Genomic DNA, 5,101 nt, shown 5'->3' on the forward strand with positions numbered 1-5,101 from the left:
AATCTAATGCACATTCATTTCCCAGCAGTATTCATCTTCTATTCCTATTTTAATATGTAAAATGCAATTCCTACACGATAAAAGCAACAAAATTTAGCAAGAATGAATTATAGAAATACGTCTTATATCTCCATTTTATGATTGGAATTTGCCCAAGTAAATAACTACTATTACATTACATAATGGCAATTATTTACAAGTTTTTTAATGGGTTGTTATCCTTTACCCCGTTATTTAAAGGCAAATGCTAAGTTACATTGTTAAGGCTATTACCATCATTACATAACAATTACGACTGTTATATACCATTAAGTAATAGTAACAGCTATTATCTCAATAATTCAATTAACAAAAAACACATATATGCAGTGTTTTCTTTATTTTTCATTCTCTATGTGTTTCATCCTTCCAATTACTATTTCTATCACATTTTCTCTTAAAATTTCACCTAAACTTCCCCTTCTTTCTACAAATCTCTCCCTTATTCCTTTTTAAGGTAAGATCATCATAAATATTTATATTCTCCACAACTTCTTACAAAAGGCAAGTATTATTTGTTGTTTTTAGCATATTTGTTTAAGAAATTTTGTTTGATGTTAGGTTTGTTTTTAAATTTAGGATTAATTGCCAAAAAAAAAACCCCTAAACTTTGACAATTTTTGCAATTAAAACCTAAAGTTTACATAATTGTCAATTAAACCTTCATATTTGATTGATGTCTTAAATTGACCCCAACCTTCAAAAAACTATTAGTATACTTAATGGAGTTTCACGTCAACTGTTATATCATCATTGGAAAAGCCACATCAAGAACCCCAAATTTGTGTTAATTGCCAAAAAAATTATGAAATTTGCCATTTTTTATAATTAAACTCTAAACTTTGCATAATTATCAATTAAACCCTCACATTTTGTTGATGTTTCAAATTGATCCATCAATAAATTAGTAGTATACTTCAATAAACCAGAAATTATAAGCCAAATTTTGTTCTGCAGATACAATTACTTTATCTCATTCTAATCAACCTGCACATTCAAGCCAACGTTAACAAAGATTGTTCACTGTTACTATATATATGCATAACAACATAATAAAACCTTAGAAACAGAGCAAAATAAAACAAAATCAGATTGTTCCCCCTCTACACAATCAATTCTTTCTTCAAATAAACTATTTCATCCTTTAATTTTTTTTTCTTTGTCTATACTTCAACTCTGCTTTGCATATCATTAATCAGTGTATAATTTTGATTACATTTTCATTGACCTACATCTATTTTTTAGTGATTTTATTGTAAATCTCATCCAACTATGTAACTTTCTCCTTAAGAGCATTTCTTTGCCAAAGTAAATGTGCAAGTAGCTCCTTCTCCTAGCCATTGCAAGGTGGATCAAATCATTAGAAAAAAGAACAATCATTCCCCTAAATCAATTGCTCATTAATATTAGCTATCAACAAATTTATAAAGTACAACTCCCAACCAAAATAATCAAAACAAAAGCTATTACAATTACCTACTAAGCACTACATAATAATGGCTTATTGATGGTCGAGTCAATTTAAGACATTAATCAAACATGAGAGTTTAATTGACAATTATGCGTCAATGTCTAATTGCAAAAATTGACAAAATTTGTATTTTTTTGGCAATTAAACATGATTTGGGTTTCTGATGTAGCTTCTTCAGTGATAATATGACAGCTAATGTGGAATTCCTGTTAAGTATACTAACGGTTTATTGACAAGCGAGTCAATTTGAGGCATCAATCAAACGTAGGGTTTAATTGACAATTATGTAAACATTAGAGTTTAATTGCAAAAATTAAAAAACTTGAGGCTTTTTTGGCAATTAACCTTTAAATTTACAATATGAGATATTAATTTGCCCATTTTACACGTTTGTGTTTTTTTTTTCTGATTTAAATTATTTTTTAGAATTAATTTGACTAAAATACATTATTAATAACATCTAATTTGATGCATTTATGCTTATTATATAGTTATGCAAATTAGTTTACTAATATCTATCAATATCTACTCATTTCAAAAAAATTTACATAACGCTAGGTCATTGCCGTTACATTACTTATATGCCTGTTTCCGTTACTCGTGACTGTGAATGTTCGTAGCTACGACCACGATTTAAAACCATGGTCCAACTACACAATCCATAATATAGTTCTTATCATTGCCAAATGAATTTGTCGTCACTAAATTAGGACAATACCAAGCATTTGCTCAAAGAACAAAATAGGGATGCTGCTTGAAATTTAAACAACCATATAACATGGATTGCATATTGAGTTTGTTAACCATGAGAAATACATTCCCAAACTGTTGAAGAGGGACAATGAACTCTCATGATAAAAAAAAATTACGAGAAGTTCACCAAATGAGAACTAAGGTGTTTAAACGATTGTTAAATATCTTTAAAAGAAATAAAACCAAAAAATCTATTGAAAATCCAACAGAGCCTCTCATATAAATATGACATTGCCAAATTTTTAAACGTGTGCAAAAAAACCATCTTAGCCTGCATGTATAATCACAAACTTCTTCCATCAACTAACTTAACACAAACGAGCAATAACGAATCAAAAATAAAATTCATAAAATCTAAAATAAGCGTGACAACTATTCCCATATCAAAAAATAATGAAGTCCAAAACCAATTGAACACAAATATCCCATCATCATAATATAATCAAAATCAAAGGCTTGTTTCAAATTTGTAAATCATTTTGACGAAGATTACTTGATGAAATTAAATAGATGAAAGCATAAGAAAAATTAAATAAACCGATGCAGAAGAAATGGAAAAAAAGGTACCTTTACCCAATGTAGCATAGAACAAAGAAATTGACACACCTATTCAAATGATTCTGAAACTGAAACTTCCAGCCCTAGCTTTGAATAAATAAATAAATAAATATGCATCAAAATTTCAAACTAAGTACTAAAATTTAAACTAAAGCAATCCCTTTCTTCAATAAGAAAGAAATCATAAAAATCAAACAAGTTTCGTGGGACCCCATCATATCAAAGGCATGCCCCTAACGAGGCCCCTAGCGCCTGAGGAATTCAAAGGCACACGATCTCCAGGAGGCGCACCAAGGCACTCTCCAGCTGGATCATAAGCTCAACCTTAAGAACACCTGTCCTTCTCACCTTCCTTCAATTCTTTTCTTTTTTGCTTTTTTTTTTTTTTTTAAGTTTTTCCTTAATACCTCCCTCCCAAGAAATTATTTTAGCAGTCCCTTAAAGACCATAATCCTATTTCCTGCAAAAATTTCAATTTTATGAACTAAGAACTAGGGACAATAGTGGGAACACTTCAAACCCCTTAAAACACAAATTTTCTCAACTAAATTCACCTTTTTAACCTATATTAAATCAGAGACAACAGTGACACCTCCTCTGACATCATGAAAATCTCAAATTCCTACCAAAAATTTTGTTTTAATGAGTAAAATAAGTTAGTTTTACTTCAAACTAAACTAAAGACACAGGCAATATCTTCAATTGCAACATTGCCAAACCCTCAAAAAATCTTTAAAAAGTTTCCATTCTCAATTAAAAAATGCACTAAAAGATGTAATAAAAATATAAAATATGAGCTACAAATGTACTAAAAAAGGAGGGTCCAATAGTCTAGAATTTTAATATAGAAATCAGAATTAAGCCTCTTCAGTTCAGATCTCCAAAAGGTTTCCGCATGGAACATCTCAGAAGAACGAAAGTATTTTACTCATCATCCTCAGGGGCAACACAAAGATCCTTTTTTGTGATAATAATCAGACCACTCAAAAACCCAATTACAGGCAAGCCAAGAGAGGCCAAGAGAATAAATTTCACAAGTACCAACCAACAAAAAAAAAAAGGGATGCTTGTTCAGTTCAGGTCCCCGTATGAATTCCACATTTGTAATTTCTCAGAAGAATGAAAGTCTTAATCTATACGTCATCAAACATCTATTTTTTATTTAAAAAAAAGCACTATCAAAACTTAAAATCATAATCACATATTCCCATCACTAAAACAAGAGTGCTGATTAGCCAAAAAAAAAAAAAAGGAAAAAAAATGCAAGCGTACTTGGGCTTTAGCTTGGGTGAGCAAAGGATTAGCAGCTCAGACCCAATGAAAGAGGACTAGAAGGCAGTTTATAGTGCGGATTTGTGTTGAATTTGGTGGTGAGTTCACTGCAAAACCCGAAACCTTAGCCCTCCAACCGTGGGACCTTTTTGTATTGGGTTTGGGTCTGTTTCACCAAGCCGCTTATTTTACCAACGGACACATTCCGTTCATAATTTATTTTGAATTTATGTTATTTATATTTTTAATTATGTTATAATTTTTCATATAACATTATTGAAAAAAAAAATGGGTCATTAATTATGGAAAATTAACTTTCATCGACAAATTTTTTTCATATTTTATTTTTTATAATTGCTGACAAAATAAACTCATCGATAAATTAAATCAATTTCCTCGATCATTGGTAATTGTTATGCAAGCAATCCTTTGCTAAAATCATTGTAATTTTTTTTATGTAAACTTACTCTACTAATAAATTCACTATCAAAATAAAAATAATTATGTAAAAAATTACTTAAATAAAACTCGCGGAATTTAACACATCTATCTGAGCTGATTACAATATAATGATCAACTAATTACACATATATAAAGACATATATGTAGGCCACTAAAAACTTAATCCTTTTGGAATTCTAATTATTAAATTTTATAATTTAAATTATACTAAACTTCTTATTTTATCTAATAACCTAATTAATTTTAATTTTTAATTGTAATTGAATTAATTAGAATTTGAACTGTAACAATTTTCACCTCCAAATCAAATAGAATTAGTTTTCACAACTTCTGTAAAAGTCAATTTTCTCTTTAGTACTTTCTTGCACTCTTGATTGTTAATGTTGCCTCCTGCCTCGACTTATATTCTTTCAATCAATATATTTCCTTCCAATTTTTTGAGATTCAATGCACCAATCTTCTCACTCTTCATGATTACAATAGCACATTGGTCAACTCTCATGACTCCACTATGAATTGAACACTTATAACCCAAAGAATCTAGCT

The 5,101-nt window shown here is 29.5% G+C and overlaps 2 non-coding genes across 2 annotated transcripts; both read right to left on the reverse strand.

Annotated features, from left to right (window-relative positions):
- Positions 1 to 3,682: 3,682 nt before the first annotated feature.
- Positions 3,683 to 3,766, reverse strand: LOC131176237 (small nucleolar RNA Z159/U59). The gene has a single exon (XR_009146361.1). It is a non-coding gene; the product is annotated as a small nucleolar RNA Z159/U59 (small nucleolar RNA).
- A 120-nt stretch (positions 3,767 to 3,886) lies between these two features.
- Positions 3,887 to 3,970, reverse strand: LOC131176239 (small nucleolar RNA Z159/U59). Its single transcript, XR_009146363.1, has one exon. It is a non-coding gene; the product is annotated as a small nucleolar RNA Z159/U59 (small nucleolar RNA).
- Positions 3,971 to 5,101: the final 1,131 nt, after the last annotated feature.

Source organism: Hevea brasiliensis, chromosome 18, assembly GCF_030052815.1.
Source record: "Hevea brasiliensis isolate MT/VB/25A 57/8 chromosome 18, ASM3005281v1, whole genome shotgun sequence".
Lineage (NCBI taxonomy): Eukaryota > Viridiplantae > Streptophyta > Magnoliopsida > Malpighiales > Euphorbiaceae > Hevea > Hevea brasiliensis.